The sequence below is a fragment of the Drosophila willistoni genome, unplaced genomic scaffold (genome assembly GCF_018902025.1).
Source record: "Drosophila willistoni isolate 14030-0811.24 unplaced genomic scaffold, UCI_dwil_1.1 Seg719, whole genome shotgun sequence".
Classification (NCBI taxonomy): Eukaryota; Metazoa; Arthropoda; class Insecta; order Diptera; family Drosophilidae; genus Drosophila; species Drosophila willistoni.
This window is the reverse complement of record NW_025814628.1, coordinates 97,256-116,614: the sequence shown is the minus strand read 5'-3', so window position 1 is coordinate 116,614 and position 19,359 is coordinate 97,256.

Genomic DNA, 19,359 nt, shown 5'->3' with positions numbered 1-19,359 from the left:
TATATACTGCAGGGTTGTATATCTCGGATGCTGCCGGATCGGATCACTATATCATATAGCTCCCATACAAACGCCAAAGTCACCAACAGTGACTTTTCTCAATAACTTCGTTATTTTCTGAGCTATTGTCGTGAAATTAAATATTGGTCAGTTTATTACACATATAAACAACTGTGCCAAATTTGATAAAGATCGGGTGACTATATCATATAGCTCCCATAGGAACGATCGGTGGAAAACAGTGACTTTGATCAATATCTTCGTTATTTCCTATACTAAGATCGTAGGCCGTTCTTTCGCAAACAGAAGCCTTTTTAGATAAAACGTTTTTCCATTTTGATGGCTTAGGTAAGAAAAAAGATACCAAAAAAGTTGCAAGGGTATACAAACTTTGACGCGGTCGAAGTTAGCCCGGCCCTCTGGTTTTATTTTATTTATGTAGGTCACAATAGAACGAGCATTTTCCTCATTTAAACTTGTACTGGCCGACAATCGAAATAGGTTAAACCATGACACTTTGGAAAATATTTTACTGATTAAACTAAACTCATCTCATTTGGATCGTGCCATCGACAACTTTCCTTCATTTAAAGACGAAAATCAAAATTAGATGTAGAAATTACTGGTTGTTTGAAATTCAATTTTTAATTTTTTAATATGCTTTATTCGTATACATATATACTATAGTATAGCCAATGTCATGAAAAATAAGTTCGTATAATTTGAAATTAACGTCTTAACGGCTATATTTGGTACAGATAAGAGGTGGGCATGGGCTGGGTTTTTTACGGGCACCCGCGAGAGCTGAATAACCAAATTTCGAGTTGGGTGCGGGAGGGTATGGGGCAGATACCGGAAAGGAAAGAAAGGCAATTGACAGCTCACCAGGGTAGCCAAACACAAAGACATCAACCAACAGAGTCGCATCACTCCAGAGTTGATCCTTGGACTTTCACCTTGCGAAATACATTGATGCCTATCGCCAAGCAACTGTGAGTGTAGGCGCCAAATCCAAGAACCAAAAGCATTGCTGACTCATGTTACCTAGCGATCGTGGCCACTGCTAATATTGCAGATGCATCCGCTATACCCTCTTGTCCATGTTAACTTGCATGTTGGATTTATCCCTGATGTGCTCCCATTTGTGGAATTACAGTTTCCTCTGAATGTCCAAATTTTTTTTAGCTTTTGGGAGCGGTGAAAGTTTAATCCCATGGGCTGAGTTGGGTTGGATGTAACATTTCGGCCCATGACCACCTCTAGTACAGATCTACTATGAGAGCGACTACGAAGTTGCTACAGAAGCGACTACGAAATTGCTACGAGAGCAACAGAAAAAAATGCTCCGTAGCAGTAGCACAAAAATTTACTTTGTTTGCTCCGCTCTCATCTCGCTTTTAATGCTTGTGCTATTGCTACAACTACAAATAGCGTATCGAAAATTTTTTGCTCTTGCTATTGCCTTGTGCTCTGACGATGTATGCCACGGAGCAGAGCAGAAGAGCAATCGTTTTCCGTTTGTGATCTCTGCTATGCTACGTAGCCCTTCGAAATCAGAGCAGTAGCGGGAGCAGAGCAATATTTTATTGAAATTGCTGCTATGTAGCAGCAAATGCAAACACCACTTGTGGATTAGCGGAAAAGACCGCCTTCTTCGTTTCGATCTTAGGTTTAACTTTGTCCGCTTTAAAACCTTGGCATTTTCGACGAGCATTAAATTTAGCACATTTTCGTGCATCCTTCATAATTTGGTTGCGACAATCTGTCGCCATTTTTAGAGACCTTCAGTTTTTGAGCAAATTTTTTAAATTTGCCGTTTCCGGGTTTATTAAAAAAAACCCAGTCAGGATTGGGCATTTTTATTTGAAATTTGTTTTTACTTGAAATTTGTTTTAATTATTAGAACTATGCTCTCGAGCATGATTTTCTAGAATGTGAAGTATGGAAGTAGGAAATGAGGCAGGTAAACTAGGCAAATGGACTTGGCCTACTTTTCACTTTTATTTTTCACTTTACTGCCTTTGCGGTCAGTATCTGATCAGGATTTTATAATAATCTTTCTATTAACATCTTTTAGATGTGATTCCATTAAATAATCTATTTAAGTCTAATATATTATGTCTTAATTTATTTCTATGAAAGGTTAACAGTAAAATACTGATTATAGTCTATAATCTAGTTGTATTTACAGTGGAATATTGAGGGAATGGCTTTTAAGTGGCTCCACAATACACGCAAGACCAGATTTATTCGATTGATGAGGATAAAGCACGTTCTTCAAAAAATCGAATTAAACACTTATTCCATTGTTACCATAAACAACTTAGGAAAGCTTTGGGGTTACTTCCTAATTATTACATATTTGGGCCTATTCAAGATACACCTTTCCACCATTTACTTGGATATTCGTGCATCTACTTCTTATTTTAAGTATCAAGTAAAAAAATATAAGTTAAACTTATGATCAATTATACATATCGATTTCTGTCACTGCTCAAATGTAAAAATATACATCAGTCTGCTAGCTAGAAAAATTGGCCATGTCCGCCTGTTTTTAGCTCTCTGAAAGCAATAGCTAATTGGATGAATTCCAATCCTAAATAAGGTGAGCTTCTCGGGGACGCCCAATCGAACTACCAAACCAAATTTCTCCATTGTAAAGAGCAAAAGATATAAAATTGCATTAACAATCCAAATAAATAAATACAAATATGGGTCGAAAAAAGTCATTATAGAAATTTTAAAAAATTTGTAGAATCGTTGTCAATTCTAAAGCAAAAAAATTCAATATATACATAAGACTTATTTTCTTTAATTTGCTTTGTCCTCGTCTTTCTTCACCTTAACCAAAACTTTTTGGTCATTTCTGGCGATATTTATCTTGGTGTCCTCTTCGGATGGTCAGCTTTCTTTTCTTGAACTTTTCCAGTTCATCGACCTTAGCTGCGCCTTAAGCCATTCATTTTTATTTTTTGTATTTCTTTCCCAACTGACTTCAGGCTTTTGACCACCATTTGTTTCACGTTATCGGCCACACAAACGTTTTTTCTTGATACTCTTCGGTTTGGGAGTCGGACTTCTAGTGAGTGGGCGTACCTCACGGGAAACGTGGCCAAAAGGAGCCATCACCATTATTTTTGTATTAGGGGAAATTACCGCCTTCTTTCGCTTCGATCTTAGGTTTAACCTTGTCCGCTTTAAAACCTTGGAATTTTGGACGAGCATTAAATTTAGAACATTTTGGCGCATCTTTCCACATTAACTTCGGCTTCATAATTTGGTTGCGCCAATCTGTCGCCATTTAGGAACCTTCAGTTTTTGAGCAAATTTTTTAAACTTGCTGTTCCGGGTTTATTAAAGTTAGTCCAGTCAGGTTTGGGCATTTTTACTTGAAATTTGTTTTTACTTGAAATTTGTTTTAATTATTTGAACTAAACTCTCAAGCACGATTTTCTAGAATGTGAAATATGGAAGTAGGCAATGAGGCAGGTAAACTAGGCAAATGGAAATGGCCTACTTTTCACTTTTTATTTTTCACTTTCCCGCCTACTGCCTTTGTCGGTCAGTGTCTGATCAGGACTTCATAATAATCTTTCTATTAACATTTTTAGATGTGATTCCATTAAATATTATATTTAAGTCTAATATATGTGGGGTTGGGTTGGTAACGCCGAATGGCCAGACCACCCGAAACAGCTGTTTAACGACGGTGTGGCAAGCGATCCATATGAGGTGGCAAGCGAACCACGAAAGCGACGATGTGGCAATGCTGCTACGAGAAGAGGAAGAAGAACTTTTTAAGACGAGCCAACGACGAGAAGACGTGTTTAAAAGATGTATTAAAGACGAAAGACGGGTATTAAAAGAAGTAAAGAAGTGTTAAAGACGAAGACGTGTAAAAACCTAAAGACGAAACAATTACCATTCAATTCAAACATTTTTATAGTTACTAAAACCTAATTATAATTTAAAATAAAACCTATTACCGTATAACTAAATATAAATCAAACGGGACTACTTATTTCTACGGAATCGGAACCTAGTCCCACAAAATTGGGCCCTCGTCCGCGATCGGTAAAAGAGAATGGTAAAAAGAGAATGCTGAAAAGTGAATTGTGAAAAGAAAACTGTGAAAAGATTGCTGAAAAAAAAGTATAAAGAAGTTAAAGGAAAAAGTGGCTAATAGAATATAAAACAATAAATGCTGTAAAAAATAACCCAATTTTTTTTTCCCCCATCATAAACAAAATGCCGTGTTTAAAAAACTTTATTAATGCTAAAATTGCTAGTGCCAGTAGAACAAGCATTACTGCTTTGCATAAGTATGTATATGAGCGAGAGGGAGACAGAAGCAATCGGCAACGGTTAAGAGAATTTTCTGGATTCAGCTCCGATAAGAATGATGCGCAATACGAATGCAAGAAAAAATACGTTGAACAGAACTTGTCCAAACGTGATCTCGTGTCTTTATGTAACATACTCGGTATAGGGCACGAAGTAGAGAATTTGCAGTCACATATATTCCACGAACTTCGCTATTGTTTTGGGAAAACGAAGAGCGTAACGACGAAAGCAGCGACGAATTTGACGACCAAGAGGGTAACGAAAGTGCCGCTCTCAGTAGTGTGTTTAATAATGCAGAAGAAAACGTTGAACAGAAAGAGAAAGAGAATCACAAAGATGTAAGAGAAACAGTGGAGACGAAAAACGTTATAGTGACATGTCTATGCGTTTGGTATGAACTTTCGTGACATAGAGGACACAATTAGAACATTCGATGGAAAAAATTCAATTGGAATTGAGGAAGGCTTTCAGAATTCGAAGATCAGGCTGTTTTGATGGACTTTAATGACCTTCAAAACTTAGTTTTTGCAAAAAAGTCGCTAAGAGGCAATGCCAAGCTGTTTGTTTTCAGAGAAAGAGGTATTAATTCTTGATCAATACTCAAAAGTGCAATATTAAGCGAGTTTAGGCAGACCGTATCGAGCAAAGAATTACATAAACAACTGAGTGAAAGAAAGCGAAACAAAGTGAAAATGTGCAAGAATATTTTTATAAAATGAGAGACATTGCATCGCGCGGTAGAATCGAAGATCAATCTCTAATTTGATATATAATCGACGGGATAGATGAGCGTGAAACTAATAAATCGGTTTTATACGGTGCAAATGACTTAAAGAATTTAGAATCAAAACTAAGAAGCTATGAAACAATGTGTGAAAAATCCATGGAGTCGACCGCAGTGTTTTTGTTAAAAAGATGGCAAGTAACGGAATATTCAAAAATAAAGAAGTCAGCTGTTATAGTTGTGGACATAAAGGCCATATAGCAAGTGATTGCAGCAATAAAGACAAAGGTCGAAAATGTTTTAAGTGTAACCAATTTGGGCATATTGCCAGTAAATGCAGTCAAGTTAAACAAAAGAAGAACAAAAGTGAATGCGTATACTCTACAAAGTCAAGTAAAATTACGAGTAAAACAGTGTTAATAGAGAATATAAATTGTTCGCCTTTATTTGATACAGGAAGCAAATTCAATGTTATGCGCGAAGACTTATTTAAATAACTAAGTGAGCAAAAACTTTTGTCGTGCAGTGTAATCTTATTGGATTGGCGGTGATCGTGATGAGAATCAAATTAGACCAATTGAAAATTTCGAAAAATCAATTAAAATCGATAATGATGACTATGTTCTTGACTTTTATGTTGTTCCGATGAAGTGTATGGATATTAAAATAATCATTGGTGAACAGATATGCCTTCTTGCTGAATTAATTTTTAATCATTATGGTCTAACAGTGCGTAAATATGTCGAGAATGAGATCGAGATTTCGGAATTGAATATAATGAAAATTGAAGCTATCGCGAATAATGACGAAATAGATATAGATCAAGTTGCGGGTGAAAAAGCTAAAATTGAAGTTCGAGAATTAATTTAAAACTATAAGCCGGTTAAAACAAATTCAAAATTCCTCAGACACCTAAGCAATTGCAAAGTTTTTTGGGTTTAAGTGGGTATTTCAGAAAATTTATACCCAACTACGCAATCATTGCAAAGCCATTAACAGACTTGTTGAAATCCAATACTAAATTCTATCTAGGTGCAGCAGAAGAGTATGCTATCAATTTATTAAAGAATAAGTTGACCAAAAATCCAGTTTGAAGATATATAACCAGAAGTACGAAACCGAAGTTCATACAGATGCTTCAATAGATGGATTTGGTGCAGTCCTATTCCAAAAATCAGATGAAGACGACGAATTACACCCTGTCAGCAGTCATTGAGGCCTTGAACAAGTTTAGAGTTTACCTTTTAGGAATCAACTTTCGTTTGATAATAGACTACAATGAGCTATTAAGCAAGTACTTACCGATAAAAAGCAGTCCTATGACAACTATTTTTTAAAGTCAGATATTTTGTACAAGCTTGTAAATGACGTCGAATTAATTGTAATACCAAACAGTATGCAGAAACAAATAATTAGCCGAGCACATGACAGAGGTCACTTCGCAATCAAAAAGACTAAGGAGTTGATTTGTAAGGATTATTATATACCAAACATCAAAGATAAAATCGAGAAATACATAAGCTGCTGTATACCATGTATCATGAGTAATCGCAAAAGAGGTAAGCAGGAGGGTCTGCTACATCCTCTGCAAAAAGAAGACGTCCCGTTACACACATATCATGTAGATTTTTTGGGTCCCCTTGACTCGACGCATAAGAATTATAAGCATATCCTAGCCGTAATTGACTCATTTACTAAATTCTGTTGGCTTTATCCGACGAAGTCAACAAATGCAAACGAAGTTATAGCAAAGCTGTCTGCACAGAGTTAAATTTTGGTAATCCTTCAACAATTATTTCGGATAGAGGTGCTGCTTTCACCACAGATATCTGGCCGAGATGAAAACATTAAATTGGTGAAGACGTCAACTGGTCTACCCCGAGTAAACGGTCAAGTTGCAAATGCAACTATAATTTCAGTACTATCTAAGCTCAGCATCGACGATCCAACGAAACGGTACAAACACGTATCTCGAGAGTCCAACAAGCAATTAATTCCACATATGCTAGAAGTATTAATTCCACACCTTTAGAGCTGCTAATAGGAGTAAAGATGCGAACCAAAGACGACGATCAGCTAATAAAACTAATTAATGATGAAACCATAGCTACATTTAACAACGACCGCAACGAACTACGATGTAAAGCCAAGACGCAGATCCTGAAAATGCAAAACGAGAATAAGAAGTCATACAATTTGAGACGTAAACCGGCCAAACATTACGACGTTGGTGATCTAGTCGCCATAAAGCGAACACAATTTGGCGCCGGCCTAAAACTGAAGCCAAAGTTTTTGGGCCCATACCAAGTTGTTAAAGTAAAGCCATGGTCAACAGACTATGATGATGATGACGACGGCGCATTCGCCCGAATGCTTAGTCAGGACGGCCGGATGTGGGGTTGGGTTGGTAACGACGAATGGCCAGACCACCCCAAAACAGCTGTTTAACGACGGTGTGGCAAGCGATCCATATGAGACGAGGTGGCAAGCGACCCACGAAAGCGACGATGTGGCAATGCTGCTACGAGAAGAGGAAGAACTTTTTAAGTCGAGCCAAGGACGAGAAGACGTGTTTTAAAAGATGTATTAAAGACGAAAGACGGGTATTAAAAGAAGTAAAGAAGTGTTAAAGACGAAGACGTGTAAAAACCTAAAGACGAAACAACTACCATTCAATTCAAAATTTTTTATAGTTACTAAAACCTAATTATAATTTAAAATAAAACCTATTACCATATAACTAAATATAAATCAAACGGGACTACGTATTTCTACGGAATCGGAACATAGTCCCACATATATTATGTCTTAATTTTATTTCTATGAATGGTTAACAGTAAAATACTGATTATAGTCTGTGAACTAGTTGTATTTACAGTGGAATACTGAGAGAATGGCTTTTAAGTGGCTCCACTATACCCGCAAGACCAGATTTATTCGATTGATGAGGATAAAGCACGTTCTTTAAAAAATCGAATTAAACCTTATTCCATTGTTACCATAACAACTTAGGAAAGCTTTTGGGGTTACTTCCTAATTATTACATATTTGGGCCTATTCAAGATAAACCTTTCCACCATTTACTTGGATATTCGTGCATCTACTTCTTATTCTAAGGATCAAGTAAAAAAATATAACTTAAACTTATAATCAATTATACATATCGATTTCTGTCACTGTTCAAATGTAAAAATGTACATCAGTCTGCTAGCTAGAAAAATTGGCCATGTTCGCCTGTTTTTAACTCTCTGAAAGCAATAGCTAATTGGATGAATTCCGGTCCTAAATAAGGTGAGCAAATTTTAATTGTAAAGAGCAAAAGATATAAAATTGCACTAACAATCCAGATGTTTACTTATTTTTAAATACAAATATGGGTCGAAAAAAGTCATTAGAAATTTTAAAAAATTTGTAGAATCGTTGTCTATTCTAATGCAAAAAAATTCAATATATACATGTAGAAAGGCTGAGTCCACTGGACCAGAATAAAATATACTCTTCACACCACTTTGCTTTTATGTATGTATCTTAGCTTATCATTGTTATTTAATTATTAACAAAAGAAAAAGAAACCATCTTATTGAACACTTTTTAATTTAACGAGACCAACACAACCTCTTCGTCCAGCAACTCAAGCTCTTCTCCCTCTGATTGACCATCTATCGATATCTATCAAACTAATATCGTTATCGGTATTCTGATACCATTAGGGGTTCTCACGCAATCCTACATTCGGCCATTCTACAGCCTCATTCATTCCGAATGATGGTCACTTCATCTTCATATACCCTGCTATGGTATTGGTCCTATTTGGGCTCTCATTTTCCCCAATATTCTCTACATCATATTTAGCTTTTCTACGAATTTCATATTTTCCCCGTTGCAACTCTATAAGTAATTCTTCCTCTAACTGAGACTTTAAACCTTGCCAAGTTATTGTCCTCATTTCGTCTTTAAGCGTTTATTCGGACTTTAAACAACGAGTCATCTTCAAAGCATCTGTATGTTTCATCTTAGTTCCAGGTCGATGTTTGATCTCAAAATCGTGGTCTTTAATGTTGCGTCGAAATATCTTCGGATTTGGCTTTCTATCATCACCGCATACTATATTCTTGCCATCTTTCCACGAAAGAAGCACCACAGGATATAAGTGCTTGGAAAAGTTTTGACGAACTATTCCAGCCTTCGTCTCTCTCTTTACTCGCTGATCTACTATCGCTTGATCCTGATATGGCAAACGTCTTGGCCTCTGATGAATCGGGATCTCGTCTGCTACTACAGTCTTCATTTCTGGGCACGTGTTACCCTCATTTAAGGTCATCGTCATTATATTTGCAACCGTCTTTTGCAAATCTGGGACTTTTGTTTCGGTTTGCTTATCAGTGCTGATTGGTTTTGGCATCTCATTCTCTTTGTGGAAAACAATTCCTCTTTTCCCAATGGTAACATTTAAGTTTTCCAAAACATCATTTCCGATTACTCCTTTGTACAAAGTATCTTTATCTCGAACAACATGAAAGGCTATTTCCACGACGTTGCCGTCTAACTCTGTATTGACGCTAAAAAATCCAAGGGTACAAATCGTTTTCCCTCCTACGCCAATTACCTCCTTGCATTCACGGTTTAATTTAACAGGGTATATTTCCATATAGGCGCTCTCGCTAATAGTAGAGATATCACTGCCCGAATCAAACAGAGCAGATAATACCCCATTGCCTATTGGAACATCCTTAAAAAAACGATTAAACTTAAGTGTCATTTGTTGATAATTTGTATTTGTCTTCGTTGTATCTTTTGTATTCTTCGTCTCACACTGATTAGCTTTGTGTCCCATCTGATTACATTTAAAACATTTGAAATCGTCTTTACAATTCTTAGCGATGTGATTATTTCCTCCACACTTAAAGCATTTGAAATCCTCCAAAGTATTCCTCGATTGCAGCTTCTCAAATCGTGGTTTTGGTTTAGACTCTTGGTTGGAAGCATATTTCTCGTACATCGTTAGTTTCTCTCGTAATTTCTTCAAACCTCTCGCTTGGTAAAGAACGCTTTTATTCATTTTAGAGTCAGGGATACCCTCAATGATGTATTCGACAATGCTTTCCTCATCTAAGCTGCCTCTTTTGGCTATACTCTTCATTAGATAAAAGTACTCAACCAGACTCTCGTTGTATTTCTTCTTTCTACTCTCTAATTGCTTGTGAACTTCTTTTGCCGACAATTTAACAGTAAACTCATCCTGTATCGCGAGTTAACATCTTGGCCAAGTCGTGTTCGAGGAAAAAGAGTAACTTTTCCCTGTGTTTATTTACTTTTTAGTATTTTTTATTATAAAATTAAAACCTCCGTCTTGTTTGACGTTCAACACACAATTATCATTTTTATTCGGCGACAATGCCGTTCTCTCCTTCAGTTAATTATGTATATATGTATGTATGTATATATGTATTTATGTATATATGTATGTATGTATATATGTATGTAAGTGTCTATATATGTATGTATGGATATATGTATGTGTGTAAATATGTATGTACGTATATATGTAAGTGTCTATATATGTATGTATGGATATATGTATGTGTGTAAATATGTATGTTCGTATATATGTGTGTAAATATGTATGTACGTATATATGTACATATGTGTTATTTGTTGCCCTTTTTGATGTGTTGTCCATGGTTTGTGTAGTTGAAGGTGAATTCGTTGGTGTGGTGACCGGGTAGGTAACTCCTCCCCCACTGGATTGAAGTGAGGGCCATAGCGGTGGTCTGACCGAAATTAGTAGCGACTGGTGGTGGTTTGAGAACAATTGATCCTCTTCAAAGGATTAAAATATAGTTGCGCTTTGATTGCTTCCAGGTGAGGTTGTCTATGCTAGGTTTTAAGTCTATTTAACACCAACAAAACAAACTCCCTTTCTGGTTCCAGAATTTCCGGTTGTTCTGTCCATTGATGATTTCTTATAGATAATTTGTATCCCACGTTGGGGCAAAAAACATAATTTTATCTTTAAGAGGCTTAATACTATATCTATTATAAATAACATGTTTAGGTATTTTCAGATATTTAGTCTTGTCATTGGCAATGGTATAATGAATGAATTTATAATCTTTAATTCTGAACATTGGAATTTTTATGTAAAATATTACATTAGTTTTGTTTACAAATGTATCTATTTCAAGTAATCTATATAAATGTTCTTGCGATGAAATTGTGACATTTCGTTTTGCTAAAATTTCTGTGATCTTGTCTTCTTTAGTTGAAAAAAAAATAAATTTTGGCATAATTTTAAGCAAAAAAAACAAAAATAAAGTATTATTAAAATGGTTATACATAACATCAATGCTAAGGCCAATTCTATTTAAATATTGACGAACATGGATTTCGTTGTGTTCAGTGCTTAATTCCTTATAGATCTTATTTTTATAGTTTTTTTTTTTTTTTTTTTTTTTTTTTTTAAATTACTTATAACATTTACATTTACTTGGATATTCGTGCATCTACTTCTTATTCTAAGGATCAAGTAAAAAAATATAACTTAAACTTATAATCAATTATACATATCGATTTCTGTCACTGTTCAAATGTAAAAATGTACATCAGTCTGTTAGCTAGAAAAATTGCCATGTCCGCCTGTTTTTAACTCTCTGAAAGCAATAGCTAATTGGATGAATTCCGGTCCTAAATAAGGTGAGCAAATTTTAATTGTAAAGAGCAAAAGATATAAAATTGCACTAACAATCCAGATGTTTACTTATTTTTAAATACAAATATGGGTCGAAAAAAGTCATTAGAAATTTTAAAAAATTTGTAGAATCGTTGTCTATTCTAATGCAAAAAAATTCAATATATACATGTAGAAAGGCTGAGTCCACTGGACCAGAATAAAATATACTCTTCACACCACTTTGCTTTTATGTATGTATCTTAGCTTATCATTGTTATTTAATTATTAACAAAAGAAAAAGAAACCATCTTATTGAACACTTTTTAATTTAACGAGACCAACACAACCTCTTCGTCCAGCAACTCAAGCTCTTCTCCCTCTGATTGACCATCTATCGATATCTATCAAACTAATATCGTTATCGGTATTCTGATACCATTAGGGGTTCTCACGCAATCCTACATTCGGCCATTCTACAGCCTCATTCGTCCCGAATGATGGTCACTACATCTTCATATACCCTGCTATGGTATTGGTCCTATTTGGGCTCTCATTTTCCCCAATATTCTCTACATCACATTTAGCTTTTCTACGAATTTCATCTTTCACCGTTGCAACTCTATAAGTAATTCTTCCTCTAACTGAGACTTTAAACCCTGCCAAGTTATTGTCCTCATTTCGTCTTTAAGCGTTTCTTCGGACTTTAAACAACGAGTCATCTTCAAAGCATCTGTATGTTTCATCTTAGTTCCAGGTCGATGTTTGATCTCAAAATCGTGGTCTTTAATGTTGCGTCGTATTATCTTCGGATTTGGCTTTCTATCATCACCGCATACTATATTCTTGCCATCTTTCTACGAAAGAAGCACCACAGGATATAAGTGCTTGGAAAAGTTTTGACGAACTATTCCAGCCTTCGTCTCTCTCTTTACTCGCTGATCTACTATCGCTTGATCCTGATATGGCAAACGTCTTGGCCTCTGATGAATCGGGATCTCGTCTGCTGCTACAGTCTTCATTTCTGGGCACGTGTTACCCTCATTTAAGGTCATCGTCATTATATTTTCAACCGTCTTTTGCAAATCTGGGACTTTTGTTTCGGTTTGCTTATCAGTGCTGATTGGTTTTGGCATCTCATGCTCTTTGTGGAAAACAATTCCTCATTTCCCAATGGTAACATTTAAGTTTTCCAAAACATCATTTCCGATTACTCCTTTGTACAAAGTATCTTTATCTCGAACAACATGAAAGGCTATTTTCAGATATTTAGTCTTGTCATTGGCAATGGTATAATGAATGAATTTATAATCTTTAATTCTGAACATTGGAATTTTTATGTAAAATATTACATTAGTTTTGTTTACAAATGTATCTATTTCAAGTAATCTATATAAATGTTCTTGCGATGAAATTGTGACATTTCGTTTTGCTAAAATTTCTGTGATCTTGTCTGCTTTAGTTGAAAAAAAATAAATTTTGGGATAATTTTAAGCAAAAAAAAAATGGTTATACATAATGGTTATACATAATGGTTATACATAACATCAATGCTAAGGCCAATTCTATTTAAATATTGACGAACATGGATTTCGTTGTGTTCAGTGCTTAATTCCTTATAGTTGTTTTTTTTTTTTTTTTTTTTTTTTTTTTTTTTTTAAATTACTTATAATATTCTGTTTGTTATTATCGGTTGATCGGTAATGTTTGAAAATCTTATAATTATTTTATTATTAATGCTCCCTTTAATTTCCCTAAATTCCTTTCTTTTTTTTATTCTTTTTGTGTGATAAGTATGTTGTTGTTTACAATAATTAGGTATGTATGTATGAAAAATCGTATTTAATAATTTTTTGTTTGCTTGTGTTTTTGTATTTTATATTATATATATGTATACCTGGTTTTTTGCTAAGGCTTTCTTGTCAATCGTTTTATTTTTGACTTGTGAATTTTTTGCCTTTTCTTTGTAATAAATGTGACCTCTTATCTTTAGTGACAATATGTTTGGAAAAGCGAGGAGTCAATTTATTTCTTCTATTTTCTTTTCTGAATACTGTCTCGTCAGTTTCCACTTCTGGTGGATCCTTCCTTTCTTCGTTTAGTTTTAAAGTTCGTTTTTTATTTTGATCAGATATTTGTTGAGCAATCTTGGGGTATATTTTTTTCTGATAAAGGTCTAAGTCTTGTAAATAATCGTGTTCGTTTGTAAATTTTAATGCTTTTTGAAACAGATGGGTTCGACCCGAAAATAATTCAAAGGGTGTGAAATTAGTTGCAGAGTGTATAGCATTGTTGTAAGTGATCAATGCTTCAGCGAGGATATCGTCATGTATTGTGGGAGTTTTTTCAGTTTTCCTCTTTTCCATTATTAGTCTGTAAATTTCTGTTAAAGACGAATGAAATCGTTCAACAGGGGCGTTACTTGAAGACTGTTGAAAAGATGTGACATGTCTGGTGATATTGTATTGAGTGCAAAAATCAATGAAAAGATTTCCTGCGAACTCTGCACCCTGGTCACAAACAATCTTTTTAGGTATGCCATGAGTGCACATAAAATGTCTGATTGATTTTACTATATTTAGGCTATCTCTTGCTGGTATAGTGTACCCAGCAGCAAATTTTGAAAGCTTGTCTTTTATTGTTAAAACATTTTGATGGTTAATGGTGTACAAATCGATATGAATTATGTCTAATGGGAGTTTTGGAACCTCTGTTTCCTGATAGGGAACTTTTTGCGGATGTCTATCGTATTTCAGGGTTTGGCATAAGTCACAATTGTTTATTGTTTTTGTAATTTTTTGCTTCATATGTGGAAAATATATTGTTTTTTTTAAATGGGCTAGAGTTTCATCAATTCCCCTGTGATTATTATAATAGTGATAGTCTCTAATTTCTTTTTCTTGTTCACCCTGTGTGGTACGTTCTTCCAAAAACTCTGTGCATCTAACAAGTTTATAGAGTGTACTGTTTGAAAAAAACTGTGAAAAAACCTCTTGTACTATTTTGAATATTGTGTCAGTGGTAAAAATTGCACAAGTTTTATTTGGTTTTAAAATAGTTTTAAAAATTCTAATCACGACTTTTTTATTAAAAATGGGTTCTGATATAATGCGGCGAAGTTTGTTTTTAAACGGGCTTTCGATTTTGATGTTAGAAACTGGATCTTTGTTAAGGATAATTTGGATATTAAAATCGTTTAAACATTTTTCCGAAATTGTTATAAGTTGTGAAATGTTCTCCAGGCCTGAATGTACGGTTTCCTCACATGTCGCCTCGACTGATTCTTGGTCATTTAAGTTGATATCAAGTGTTGTTCTGCTCAAGGCGTCAGCAATCACGTTTTGAGACCCCTTTTTGTATATAACTTCGTAATCGTACTCTAACAGTCTGAGCTTCCATCTCACCAATTTGGAATTTGGTTCCTTGAAACTCATAAGCCATGTCAGGGGCTTATGGTCAGTGACAATTTTAAATTTTTGACCAAAAAGATACGGTCTAAAATACTTAATTGCCCAAATTATGGCAAGCATCTCTTTTTGACGGTAGAGTAGTTCGCCTCGGTGTCCATTAGTGTTCTGCTAGCGAATGAAACTGGCTTGTCCGATCCCAAGTTTCCTTGAGATAAAACAGCCCCTAAAGCGACATTACTTGCATCTGTAGTAAGTATAAACGGTTTATCGAAATCAGGGTATATTAGGATCGGGTCATTACATAACAAGGTTTTACAATATTCGAAAGTTTTGATAAAGTCCTCGTCAACAGTAACCTTTGATTTTCCCTTCAGTTGTTTAGTTAGTGGTTTTGTTATTTTAGCAAAATCTTTAATAAACTTTCTATAATAACCCATGACACCTAAGAATGATTTAATTTGTTTCTGTGTAGTAGGCAAAGGGAATTTCTTTATTGTCTCAATCTTTGTCGGGTTTGGCTTTACCTCTTCGGGGGTAACAATGTGACCCAGATATTCGATTTCCTTTTTCAGGAATTAAGACTTATCCGGTTGTAATTTTAAATTTGCATTTCTAATTTTCCTGTAAGGATGGCGAGAAAACAATGATGTCATCCATATATGCAAGGCAACAGGTTCCAAATAAGTCACCAAATAAGGAATCTATTACCCTTTGAAAAGTTGCAGGTGCATTAGTCAGGCCAAAGGGCATTCTGATAAACTCGTAATGTCCTTCCTCCGCCGAAAATGCTGTTTTCTGGATGTCGTCCTTGTGCATCTCTATCTGGTGGTAACCACTGGCTAAATCCAGTATTGAAAAATATTTCGATTTCCCAATTCTATCCAAGACATCGTTTATTATTGGCATAGGGTACTTGTCTATTATGGTTTTCTCATTTAGCTTTCTAAAATCTACAACTAGACGCCACTTTCTTTTTCCTGAGGCATCGGCTTTTTTTGTCACAAGCCAAACCGGTGCACTCCAAGGAGAGTGACTATGTCTTATTATTTTATTATCGAGTAATTTTTTTAATTGTTCCTTTACCTCAATTCTTTCATGGAACCCATACCTATAGGATCTTGTATAAATCGGGATATCATCTTTAGTCAAAATCTTATGTTTGACTTTGTTTGTAAATGATAGTTGCTTACTGTCGTCATAAAAGATGTCAGAAAATTTAACACAAATGTCTTTTAATAATTGGATTTCTTCTGAGTTGATATGTGCAGTTCTAATTACTTTGTTAAAATCAAATGAGCTTAAATCTGTTTCATTATCATTTTGGAAAGCGATGTTTACTTCTATATGCTGACCTTTGGAATATGAATTTACTTGAAGGGGTTGGTCAAAACATATACTTTTATGTGAGTCGGAGTAATTTGTTATTTCGACCCAACTGAAGTTATTTTCTGCTGAATATAATCCGTTGGAAATAAAAAGGTCATTATCTTGTTGTATTTCCTGACAAAGAAAAGTGCCTTCTTTAAGGTTAACAGGGATCTTGATTAGTTTTCTGGTTGAATGCTCAATCTCTACTCCTGCTAAATTTTCTTTTGTGAGTATTGGGAGTTTAGCATTTTGTGTGATCAACACGAAATTTTCTAAGTCTACTTTTGCTTTCAATGTTTTTAGTAAATCGACTCCTATAAGGCCATCGAAGAATGAATGGAATTTAAATAATAAAAATTTTAGTGTACCAATTTGGTTAAATTCATTAAACATGTCTAGTAAACATGCTGAATATAGTGCATGTGTATTTATAATTGTTTTTATAATTCTTGGCTCGGTTAGTTTAATATGTTGTTCACTTGGAACAAATTGAGGGTCAATAAAAGAAGTAGTAGACCCTGTGTCGATCAAAAGGTTTAATTTTTTACCAAATGGGAATTGAATTTGAACATATGGTAAAATCGAGCCATGTGTGTGCTTGGTTATGTAGCCTGCTTGGATGTTGAGGCTACATACTGAAAATTTGAGTCATCATTAATGTTGTGCAACTCATCTCTTTTTTTTATTTGATTACTGTTGTTTGTGTTGGATTTTGCAGACTGGTTAGAGAAGTTGGAATTTCTAGTTTGGGTACTATAGTTTCCCCAATTTTTCTGTCTCTGTCGGTCACTTTGTTGCTCATTGTCGTACTTTTTTTGTTTAAATGGTCTATGATTGTTGTTACTGTAATTATTTGTTTTTCCCTCTTGAGACCAATTTCTCTCCCTTTTTTGTTGGTTTCGGGGCCCAAACGATTCCGAATTTCGACCATTATACGTTGTTCTTTCAAAGCTCTGATTTATTCGCCTAGCTTCTCTTTGACTAGTATAAACTTCCTTTTCCGCAATTGCTATTTCATATGCTGTAACGATATCCGTGGGTTCTCTGCCTCGAACTATTGAACCTAAAGGTCCACGAAGTCCCTTCAGAAAAGTGGTTAGACATTGGTTAAGAAACAATTCTTTCTTTGTTTGTATGATAGTTGGATTGGTATCCTTTTGGTCAATGATGTTTAGTAGAACTCTTTGAATATTTGTGATTTTTTCATATAATATCTCTACCGGATGGCTTTGCAGTGTTAATATTCCAAGTTCTGCTACTATACTCGGTTCTTTTATCGACAAAGTGTTTAATTAAGGTATCTTTAATTTCATTCCAATTAAGTCGCACATTTGATTGATACAAGACTTCATGAGCTTTACATCATGACCCCTGAATTTTGTTCCTGATTGCTCTCAAAATCATGACCCCTGCAGGTGTCTGATCTGCTCCTTTAATAAGCATTAAAAACTCCTCAACATTGGTAATGAATTCTTTTAGTCCCTCTTTATTTCCCTCATATACAGGCATAGACTGAATCAATTGTAATAAATCGGATATCTTAAACCCACCCAATGGCTCCTGTGTTTGTGGGCCAGTGGGTTGGGCTGGAGGAATCTCCTGATCTAAAGGCATTGATAATTCAAAACTCATTGGTAATTCGAAAAATTATTTTTTTTTTGAATTTGTTTTGTTACTATCTAGTCTCTTAGATCGTGTTTCTTACTTTTTAACTTAATCGTAGCTTAATATATCTTTCTTACTTATGTTTTATTGTAATTAGTGTTATGTGTAAGCAAGGTGTCCTTCCTTCTTTTTTTTTTTTTTTTTTTTTTAATCTGTTGACTCACGAATTGTTGTCCCTCCGTGTGGCAAGCGATGAAATGATGGTTTTAATAGTTGTTGTTTTATTTCGCGGTTGTGCTGAAGCTAACTGAGATTGTTGCTCGTTGCAGTAGTCCCAACTTCTTTTTTTTTTTTGAATCTGTTGACCCACGAATTATTTTCCCTCCGTGTGGCAAGCGATGAAATGATGGGTTTAAATATTTGTTGTTTTATTTCGCGGTTGTGCTGAAGCTAGCTTGTTAATAAAAAAAACATTATTATTATTTTTGAATAGACAAGCTTTTATGTGTATTCAACATCTTTATTGTTGTTTCAAAATTGATATTTATATTTTTTTGTTGTTTTTGTATTATATTTTTTTTTTATACCCTTGCAAAAAGGGTATATTAATTTTGGTCAGAAGTGTGCAACGCATAGAAGGAAGCATTTCCGACCATATAAAGTATACATATTCTTGATCAGCATGACGAGACGAGTTCAAATAGCCATGTCCGTCCGTCCGTCCGTCCGTCCGTCCGTCTGGATCAACGCAAACTCCTAGACCGTAAGAGCTACAGAGCTAAAATTTTGCATGTAAGCTTGTATATACTGCAGGCGTTGTATATCTCGGATTCAGCCGGATCGGATCACTATATCATATAGCTCCCATACAAAAGGCAAAGTCACGAACTGTGACTTTTCTTAATAACTTCGTTATTTTCTGAGCTATTGTCATGAAATTTAATATTAGTGAGTTAATTACACATATAAACGACTGTGCCAAATTTGATTTGGTGTCTATATCATATAGCTCCCATAGGAACGATCTTTCGAAAACAGTGACTTTTGTCAATAACTTCGTCACTTTTGACGCGATTGCTTTCAAATTAAACATTTGTTAGTTTAATATATCTGTTAATGACTGTGCCGAATTTGATAAAGATCGGGTTACTATATCATATAGCTCCCATAGGAACGATCGGTGGAAAACAGTGACTTTGATCAATATCTTACTTTTTTCCTATACTAAGATTGTTGGCCGT